Source organism: Lathyrus oleraceus, chromosome 6, assembly GCF_024323335.1.
Source record: "Lathyrus oleraceus cultivar Zhongwan6 chromosome 6, CAAS_Psat_ZW6_1.0, whole genome shotgun sequence".
Lineage (NCBI taxonomy): Eukaryota > Viridiplantae > Streptophyta > Magnoliopsida > Fabales > Fabaceae > Lathyrus > Lathyrus oleraceus.
The window spans coordinates 102,761,271-102,772,872 of NC_066584.1; the positions used below are offsets into that span (position 1 = coordinate 102,761,271).

Here is an 11,602-nt window from a genome sequence, read left to right on the forward strand (position 1 = left end):
AATATTAAACAATCACAAGCATCGCCTCTTAAGGAGGACTTCAGACAATTTGCCCGGCCAAATAACAAACCGGGTCTCCAGACTACATGAAGAATAGAAGTCCTACCTCAAGTGGTTTTAAAAACCAAGCAGCAGCAAGCAAGTTCTTAAAGAACTGTAAGCAACTAAATGTACCTGAAAACAATCAAGTATCATCAGTACTCAGACAGACAAACATAAACAGCAAATGTTAATCAGTCAGACTATACAAACTAATGCACAACAAAGCAAGCTCAAAGCTCAAGCTCAAGCTTCATAACCTACAAAACCAAGTCATGTTAGTGTACAAACATCAACCAAACTCATTTGAATTAACTTGATTCAATCTCCATACACATTGCACCTTCTCATCCTGAAAAATCAATCAAATGTTAGAAACTAGACCACTAGGCCAAGCCTAGGGTCCAAAGGTGACAAAAATGTCTAAACAGCAAGGGATCTCTAACCAAAGTCAAATTAATGCCAATATAAAGCCAAAGCAATTAATCCCATGCTCATACCATTCATTATATTCATTTCATGCACAAAACAATTCAATTTAGGTCAAATGGAACACCAAACATCCAAACAGAACTATTGCATTCAATTCCATGTCAAAACAAATCCAAAAATCCTCAAATAATTTACACCTAAACAGGACCTATTCAAGGTATGGCATATCAAATTTCAGCTCAATTGGGCAAAGAGAACTATGTCAATGAAAATCAACAAAAACAGACACAATTATATGATCCAAACCAAAGCATCAACACATGCATTCACTTCAAAAATTCATAAATCAATGAAAACAATAAAGAAATGAATGGGACCAAAACAGGGATGTCCTATCATGTGTCTATAACCAGCATACCAAATTTCATGTTCATTCAATACCATAGGAGCATTTCACAAGGATATTCCAAACACATGTCACATAAGCTTGCACATTTGACCAACAGAGATAAAAAATACCAATCAAATTGAAAATGCAATGTAAAAATCCAGAAAAATTCACATAGCATCTTAACATGTCAATGAACATCCATGCAAAATTTCATTCCATTCTAACAAGTCTAGGTCATGAAAATAAATCCAGCAAATTAACCTAGCTAGGTGTGACACAAATTGTCACACCTAGATTCAAAAATTCATAACTCCATCACCAGGTATCCAAAATTCACAAAATTTACATGTAAATAACCATCAACATGTCTACAATCACCACAAAAATTTTCAAGAATTTCTTTGTAAGCATGAGGATTTCACAATGGAAATAGCAAAATGTATCAAAATTGCATACATGTCAAATAACCCTAGGTCAAACTAAATTTCTCCAAGCACAACCTCCAAAAATAGGTCAACAAAATTCTACAGGGAATTAGGAAGTCAACAAAAAAATCCACACATTTTTCTGATTATTTAAACATTTTTTATGAATTTTTTAAGGTTGAAATGATTTTTACTAATTTATTTAGAATTAAATTAATTAAATGAATTTCATTAATGGCATAGTTGTAATTGTTGGAACAGTACCGCGGCAAACTTCCAATTCAAATTTTCAAACAGAAATTCAGATCAAACAGCTTTTATTTTCCAGATTATCATCGTCTTCAACCCAGGCAAGCAAGAACACATGAACATGGAATCATCACCAAAATGCACAATCGAACATCCGTTGGAAAGGTCTTCTAACATAGAATACGAATATCATCCTGATTTCACCTAAATGTTCCTAAATCTCACGGATCGATCGACTTAGGGTTTGGATTCGAAACTTAAATTCCAGATTACTTCCTCTACAGTTCACCATTTCCTAAACTAATCACATCACTATGATCTATGTTCCTTACTCTATAAAACACACATAAACATTAAGGCAATGGCAAGATTCGATTCCTGACCTTGATTTGGAAACAGTGAAGATTCGAAGGTCCTTTGCTCTTAATTTCTTGAAACAGATGGAGCTGGATGATGGTGAAGGTGAGTGAAGTGCTCGAATTCGATAGATTTTGCTCCTAGTGCTTGAATGCTCCAAATGCCATGAATGATGCAAACTTGAACAGTCACGATCTATAGCTCCTTTCCATCCAATTTCCAAAAACAGTTGAAGATGATGATGAGAGGAAGTGGCAGCAAGAAGAACTTCGAAAATTGAGCAAGAATTGAGGAAGTTTCAAGAGATTGAAGTTCTATGTGTTCTTGAGAGAATGTGATGAATCTTGAGAGTTTTGATCTGATTTTGGGAATGGTGAATTTTTGTTATGATTTAGAGATGATTAAGAATATATACTCAAGCTTAATCCATGTTTAACCACACTAATTAATCAATTGGAATGTGTTTAGTGAAATGTGTTAATTTCAAGTTAGGGGCAAAATGGTCATTTCATGTGACAGCTCATGACAGCTCAATGCCCCCTCACACACCTTCTAAACACCTGTCATGAGCTATTGCCCCTTGTTGCATGCTCATTGGAGGTGTATTTTGGAAATTCCACATGTGATGGCTATGTGTTCAATTATTCAAGTTCATTTCAAAAGCCATTTTCCAAACCATGAAGCCTTGGCATGTTATGAATATTCCAACAAGTTTCAAATGTCATTTGGGAAGTGTTGCAAAAATCCCCATCCAAAAATTCCAATTATTTCACAAGTTGGACAATTTTGCCCCTGGTCATTTAACTGTCCAGTTGAAATTTGACTTTTTGCATTGACCTCTTTTGAAGAAATCCAATTATGCACCATGAAAGTACATGTCAAATAGAGTTTGTGCATATAAAGAACATCCAATTTGGACACTCCATGTGGAAGTTATGCCCTCCTGATTATGGGTCATTTTTGAAATTCACTGGACCATAACTTGACAACCATACATGGGATTTTCAAGTTCTTGGACTTTTTTGGAAAGGTGAGAACAAGATCTACAACTTTCATGTTGAACAAATTTTCATTTGAAGCTTCCTTGGACATTTTATTTTGAGGTCAAAAACTTTCCATTTTTGGAAACTTCAATTACAAGTCACTTTCTATTTTTGGCAGTTTTTGTTCTGACTTGATTTTCCTCATTCTTAAGCTTTGAGATGTCAAATAACACTTGTTCCAACATGAATGAAGTGTATCCAACTCATTTCCACCTCCAATTCCATCAGATCATGTACAGTTGACCACAGTTGACCTTTTCAACTGACAGATGAATTTGGCAATGCATTGATCCAACTGAGCCCCACTCCTCTGATGAAATGGCTCAAGGATGAAACCCTAGCCTTAATTAGCTCAATATAATCATATTATGAACCCCATAGCCATCATAGACCCCATCTCCTGATCATGCCCTGATTGGCCCAATGCAATTGATTAGGGTTGACCAGTGGTCAAAACCCTAATCTCAAGGAATCAGCTTCAACACTTGATGAAATCAAACCATGATGATGATGATATATCATTGCAAACAAGATGAAGACCAATATCCTTTGAGAATCATGAAACCCTAATTTGGACCTCCACATCCTCAGATGATTGATGACCAGTCCAATGAAACCCTAGCTTGCACTTTAACTTCCTCATCTTCTGATCAAGACTTGGGAGAATGGCTTGCACAATGTAACCACATGATATGCAATATGCAATGCCTAATGACCTAAAAATGATATGTAATATGTTATGCTAGTCCCAAGAGAGGAGGGCAAATTTTGAGGTGTTACAGCTGCCCCTATTCAATCCACTATGAACCTGTCGATATGAATAGCCTCGGCTTTCAGATGATCAGGATGAAGAGTGATTGAATACCAAGAACAAACGAATAATTTGCACTCTGATGGGAGAATAATTAACAACGCCTGCCAGAATCGGCGAAGAACACAATCTTGAAGAAGAATCCGTTTGGAACGGAGAAAGTCGGCCGGATCACCAAAATGAAACTGTCGACCTGGATACCAAAATAAATGGTAACGCAGGGATAACCATGGCTTGAACACCACTCATCCGCTCGGGATTGTTATTTTCTCTTCTTTTATATGCTTTTCTTGAACCCCAAAATTTTCTCTATTTTTCATTTTCTTGAACCCCAAGATTTTCTCTTGCGCAAATGATCCTCGGATCACCGCATTTGAACCCCGTTCTCCTGTTTGCCAAATAATGAACCCCATTCTCCGATTTGAACCCCAGTCGCCTGACGATAACGCGATCGCCAATATGAACCCCGTTCTCCAGAAAATGCCGCAACATCTCCTTTTCTCCATTTGAACCCCAGAACATGCCTCAGCATTTCTTTTCTCCATTTGAACCCCCGAACATGCCTCAGCATTTCTTTTCTCCATTTGAACCCCAGAAAATACCTCAGTATCTCCTTTTCTCTCGTGATAATTCCGCTGGCAACGTCGGAACTAACACCAAACACCACTCTGAGGGCGACATGTCAGAGGGTAAACCTTCACTAAGGAAGGTAACATGTGTATCTCTTCCTTAGAAGACACCTTATAACGACCTCCATCGGCCTCAGCCAGAGTCTAAGGTGACACATGAACAGAAGATAATCCTAAGGACCTCATCCCGGATACAATCTTCAACTCCAATCTTCATTTGAACCCCAGAAAATACCTCAGTATCTCCTTTTCTCCATTTGAACCCCAGAACATGCCTCAGCATTTCTTTTCTCCATTTGAACCCCAGAACATGCCTCAGCATTTCTTTTCTCCATTTGAACCCCAGAACATGCCTCAACATTTCTTTTCTCCATTTGAACCCCAGAACATGCCTCAGCATATACTCTTCTCTGATTGAACCCCGATCTCCAGAAAATGTCGCAACATCTCCTTTTCTCCATTTGAACCCCGGAATCGCGCTGATCGCGTAACGTCTTCTGATATCATTTCCATCTCTGTCCGACGGAAACATTTCCTCCAATATCGCACTACTGGGGAACACTGCTGATCTGACGTCATGGTACCACACTCCTCAGAGTAACACTTTCAACCAGACACTGACTGATGACTGGGAAGAAACTCGACGTTTACTGGACATCGAACAATGATGTTTACATGACATCGAGCAATGATGTTGACAGGACATCGAACAAGGATGTTGACAGGACATCAAACAATGATGTTGACAGGCATCAAACAAGGATGTTGACAGGACATCAAACAATGATGTTGACAGACATCAAACAAGGATGTTGACAGGACATCAAACAAGGATGTTGACAGGACATCAAACAAGGATGTTGACAGGACATCAAACAATGATGTTGACAGGCATCAAACAAGACTCGACCAGACACTTACTGATGACTGGGAAATAACGCGACGTTTACTAGACATCGAACGATGATGTTGACTGACACCAAAGAGAACTCGACCAGACACTTACTGATGACCGGTAGATACTGTTGCTCCAAAAATCCCAATACTGAACTCCTCAGAGTACCATCTTCCAACTTCCGTCAAAACCACATCCCAAGCGGTAACCACGGCTCGAGTCGCGCTGATTGCGTAACATTCTCCGATCTTCATTTCCATCTCTGCCCAACGGAAAAGCTTCCTCCAGCATCGCACTACTGGGGTACATCTCTGATCCAATCATGAGGCTAAACTCCTCGGAGTAACACCTTCCCATTTCCGGGGAAACCAAATCTCAAACGGTAACCACAGCTTGAGTCGCGCTGATCGCTTGACATTTCCATCTCTGTCCGACGGAAAAAAATTCCTCCAGTATCGCACTTTTGAGGAACATTGTCAGACATCATGATGCTAAACCCATCAGAGTAACATCTGCACCTTCCAAATTCTGGCGAAACCACCTCTCAAACAATAACCGCAGCTTGAGACTAGCCTATGCTTGCAATGATGCATGATTGATTTTTTCTGCGTAATGCTCCATAATCATGGAAATGCTACGCGATTTATTTTTCTATGCAACATGCTATGCTTACTCTACATGATGAATGCATAAAAACGTCCCCCTCAAGGGATTCTGCTGGGGAGCACGAGACACTCTGCTGAGGAACTCGTCAATTCTCCGATTCCACCCTGCTGGGGAATAAGCACTGCTGCTGGGACAAGGTAACCCTTGCTGGGGGAAGAACCTCTTTTGCACCCAATCCGCTCGAGAAACTGCTGGGGATAAGCACCACCAACACTCTGTGGGGATACGTCGGTCTTTGACTTGCTGGGGATACCAATCCCGACTCTGCTTCGAGAAACCCTCACAGATACCTGACGATTTCACTGGGGAAAATGCTCACAGATACTCTGCTAGGAAACAGCCACCTTCAGGTCTGGCAACTGGGGAAGCACCGATCTGACACCTGCTGGGGGATAACCATCCTGACCCTGCTAGGGAAACGAATGCTACTCCGCTGGGGACAACCCATGCAATCCATAGGTAGAATACTCAACTGGGGATGCCAAAATCCGTCTGTTACAGAAACTCGTCCAATCCACTGGTAGGATGAACACTGCTGGAGATATATTTCATTAAAACCCGCTCCACTCGGGGAGTAGCAACCTTCTGGCCTGGCTGCTGAGGAAACACCGTTTACCCGCCGGGGATAACCATCCTGACTCGGCTGGAGAAGCTACAGACCTTGATCTGCAGGGGATTTGGTCCTCTAATTCTGCTTGGGGACCTAGCTGGGAAATGAGAAAAGTTGGTACGAAACACCCGTCGACTCGTCGAACTACGGTATCCGCCTCCCAATCTCGTATCATCTTTCCTTTTCTACTTCATCATCTTATATTCCCAGCCGCTCCGCACTCGACGGAGAGCGCACTCCTGGGATGTATACAGAAATTTCAATCTTTCGACTTTGAAGAGTCTTCTTGGTTAATTTCAAAGGTCGTCGGACGTCTCAACGTCGTCTCTCCCTACCGTTCTTTCTTCATGCACTCGTCCCTGGTCGGACTCTGCGGGGATATGCTACAAACTTTCAAATCTTCTGATTTTGAAGAGTCTTCTTGATTATCATCAAGGATCGTCGTACGTCTCAACGTCTTCGTCATTCTTCATATATCCGTCCCTGAGCGAACTCTCTGGGGATCTGTTACAAAGCTTCCACATCACAACCTGCAAGTGAGTGAAGAATATCTAACAGTACCTGCAAAACAGACCGTCAGATAAAACCGTGCCCCAGGCGTGTGAAGATTTCAACACTTGGGTCACTCAACCTTCCGAATAAGACTTCAAGCTTTCAATCTTATAAACATGCATTGGAAGGGACCTGTATGTCTTAAAATGCAAGATTCTTTATCAAAAATATCTGGATGTTTTTGCAATCAAAGCGGTAATGAAAAACAAAAACAAAATTATTTGACTGAATATGCATTTAATTGACTGGAAAAAGTGTGTGGCTCAAATGAGCAATACAAAAGGAAGCAATTCCTGAAAAGAGGTAATCGCGCACAAAAGGAAAAATCTATCCTAATGGCAATGTGAAACCCGTGATCTCATCGAGTTCCAACTCGGTTACACCCCATATGTCCTCAGACTCTCCGTGTTTTCTGCCTTCTGAACAAGACGATTGATAACATGAAATTATATCACATTTTAAGACTTAATTTAATTAGATTATATTATCATTTACTTTAATTTATCCCATTTTATCAGATATTATGCAGTATTTCTTTTCTATTTACATCAGGTACCCATTTTGAAGCAAAAGTGAAAAAGGGAAGAAAAGGAGGTGTAAAAAGCAATAAAAAGAAAACAAATAACCAAGACCAAGCCCAGCCCAAAAGGAAGCGCAAGTTGCCCCTGTGACGGGCGTCACAAGGGTTGTGACGAGCGTCACGCGAAGTAGCCTTGTGACGGACGTCACACATGGTGTGACGAGCGTCACACCAGTCCACTAGCTTTTTGGCGCAAGTTACGCTCTCAGAAGAATGGAAGTAACGTTGAGGATTTCGTGTCCTATTCTCAAGCCGTGTATTTAGCCATGCTGAAGACTCGTAGGAAACGCAAGGCAGTTACCAAGGCTATTACAAATAGCCATCTCCTCTCTTTGCCGTCGACAAGTTTTTGCACGCTCAGTTTTGCGAAAGCTCTGCCAAATTTTCCTTTCACGCCTTTGCTTAATTTTCTTCCTTTCCAGCATCGTTCATTTTATTTATTTCTTTTGCAAGCTTTACTTTCCCTTTTCCCTTGCAATTTATCTTTCCCGTTTTTAGCTTTTAGATATTTTTCGCATAATAGTTTCTACACCGGAAACTACTGTGCAGCTTTATACCGGATTTAACCTTACGTTATATTCGAGTTTTATTTCCTTGATTTATTTTACGGTTTAATTGAAGAATCCAAGAACAAATCCTACCGGCTTGTGGTGGAGTGTTCAAGACCATTGTATTACGCATTCAGGTTCTTTAATTGCTATTTAATTTTGTATGTTTTATTCTATTGTTTATTCATATTGCCTGCCTGGAATGAGTCTGTTTATGCATGATATAAATTCTTGTTTATTTAGCATGTCTGGCTAATTTGCCTAGGTATCGGTATGTAAAGTAAGCAGAATAAGGGATCGAGACTGAGTCGGTTTATCTAAACTTAAAATCAAAATCAATCTTTTTATGGTCTCAACTTACAGGTTTAATAACAAGATTTTTTACAAAAGTAAAAGACATAGAGAAGTTAAAATCAATAGAGCGAGAGTTTGAGATTTTAACTGGACAGTGTAAGTTAGGCATTAATTCTAGATCAGGGCGAGAGCAAGTTTTAGAGTTAATTAAATTCTGACCTTTTCCAAAAAGTATTTTTAAAGATTGAATGTGAGGACGAGAGTTAAGCATTTGGATTTAATTATATAACCTAAGTCAACAGAGCGAGAGTTTGAGATAAGGGTGTTTAAAACGGTCAGTATTTTCTTAAAAAGAGTTTCTGCAACTTTATTGTTTTCAAAATATGGTTTTTGACTTAATTATAAGTGACAACAACATTAATATAAAATCATGGTTTATTCAACAGAGCGAGAGTTTGAGATAGAACCTTTAACCAATAAAGTTAACCGAAACGATTCATTTTAAAACCAAGAAACCGACAAAGACTTGATTCCCTAGTTTTGACGAATTACATACCGATATCCGTTTTATTAATATTTAATCTAGACATTAGTTTAGCTCTTAGTTTTTCCCCCAACAATCGAATATCTTCACCTTAGATTTACGTAGTAACTTTAGATAACGGTATATCGATTCATAAGTCCCTGTGGGATCGATATCTTTTAAAACTACGCGATAGAACTGTGCACTTGCAGTTTGTATCCCATTCTCGACTCACCCAGTCGAGCGATCAAGTTTTTGGCGCCGTTGCCGGGGACTTTTATTCAATCGATATCGTAACTCTTCCGTTACGCTGTAGAGACTAAGGTTTCTTTTTCTTCTATTTTCTTTCTTTCGTTGATTTGTATGCCACGCACTCGCTCTCAAGGCGAACCGCTCTATTTACAATCAACGACATCGAACTATATCTCCGAGTCTTACGACGAATTCGGGAATATCGTGCTGAAAACAATCTCCCTCCTATAGACCTTCCTGATCTCAAAGATTTTCCTTCTTTAACCGAGATGGCAGAACCAGCTCGTGCTCTTAGAGATTACGCCGCTCCATCGCAAGATGAACCGCATTCAAGTATTGCTCCGCCCGCAATCGAAGCAAACAACTTTGAACTTAAACCTTCGTTGTTGCAGGCTGTGCAACAGAACCAATTCTCTGGAAATCTTACCGAAGATCCAAACCTTCATTTATCCGTATTTGTCCAATACGCTGATACTGTTAAAGCTAATGGTGTCACTTCAGAGGCAATTCGACTTCGTCTTTTTCCTTTCTCATTAAGAGATAGCGCTAGAAGATGGCTTCAATCTCTTCCTTCCAACTCAGTCACCACATGGAACGAGTTGAAGAAAGTTTTTCTTGCCCGATATTTTCCGCCAAGCAAAACAGCTATGTTAAGAGCCCAGATAAACGGATTTAAACAGAAAGACAACGAGTCTCTTTTCGAAGCATGGGAAAGATACAAAGACATGATGAGACTTTGCCCACACCATGGTTTGGAAGACTGGTTAGTAATTCACACATTTTATAATGGTCTCTTATACAATACAAGGTTAACAATAGACGCCGCTGCAGGTGGTGCACTAATGAACAAACCTTATGCTGATGCTTACCAGCTTATCGAGAGCATGGCCCAAAACCACTATCAGTGGGGAACCGAACGAACAACAGTGGAAAAACCTCAACCGAAAACTGGCATGTACGAGATAAGTAACCTTGATCACGTCAATGCAAAAGTGGATGCTTTGGTCCAGAAGATTGAAAGTTTAAACGTATCGCCTCCAGCAGCCGTGGTTGCTATAACTCAGAATTGCGAGGTCTGTGGAATCCAAGGCCACACTCCTGCGGAATGTCAACTCTTGACTGGAATCCAAACAGAGCAAGTAAACTATGCTCAAGGAAGCCCCTATTCGAATACCTATAACCCAAATTGGAAGAACCATCCAAACTTCTCATATAAGAGTAATAATGCTTTATACGCACCTGGACAGTCTCCAAATCAAGCCCCATCTATACCTCCAGGATATCAGAAACCGAATCCTAACAATAATACCCCTAGAAAATCCAACTTGGAAATCATGATGGAAAACTTTATAGCTTCCCAACAACAAACCAATAAAGATTTCTTAAACCAGAACATACACACTGGCGAACAACTTAAACAACTAGCAAGCAAAGTAGATGCCCTGGCTACCCATAACAAAATGCTGGAAACGCAAATATCTCAAGTAGCTCAACAACAAGCACCTACTGCTGCACCAACTGGTACATTCCCTGGACAGCCCCAACCCAATCCGAGAAGCCAAGCTCATGCAATTATATTGAGAAGTGGAACGGAAGTGGAAGGACCGTCTGACCCAAGGATAGAAAACCAAAACCCTGAGAAATCCATTGAGGAAAGTGAACCTAAGGAAAAGGAAGAGAGTAATAAGGAAACCCTAAAAAAGAAGGAACCTTATGTACCTCCACCACCTTACAAACCACCTATACCTTACCCTCAAAGGCTTGTTAAAACCAAAGATGTAGGCCAATTTAGAAAATTTGTTGATCTCCTTAAATAATTAAACGTTACAATTCCGTTTACCGAAGCTATTACGCAGATGCCCTCATATGCTAAATTCTTAAAAGAAATTCTTTCTAATAAGAGGAAACTTGAGGATAGCGAAACCGTTACACTCCCTGCCGAATGTAGCGCTATAATCCAAAACATGCCCCCTAAACTCAAGGATCCGGGTAGCTTCTCTATACCCTGTCACATAGGAAAATTTGTCATCGACAAAGCCTTATGCGATTTAGGAGCCGGAATTAGCGTTATGCCCTTATCCATATGTAAGAAACTAGAGATGGGAGAATTAAGACCGACCAAAATGTCTGTACAATTAGCAGATCGTTCCATCAAATATCCTGTAGGAATCCTTGAAAACGTTCCCGTACGCATAGGTCAGTTTTACATTCCCACTGACTTCACAATTATGGACATTAGAGAAGATGATACGACACCTATTATACTAGGAAGACCATTCTTAGCAACTGCCGGTGCAATCATAGAC

The 11,602-nt window shown here is 40.1% G+C and overlaps 1 pseudogene; it reads right to left on the reverse strand.

Annotated features, from left to right (window-relative positions):
- Positions 1-9,950: 9,950 nt before the first annotated feature.
- LOC127099029 (uncharacterized) lies at positions 9,951-10,050 on the reverse strand (annotated as a pseudogene).
- Positions 10,051-11,602: the final 1,552 nt, after the last annotated feature.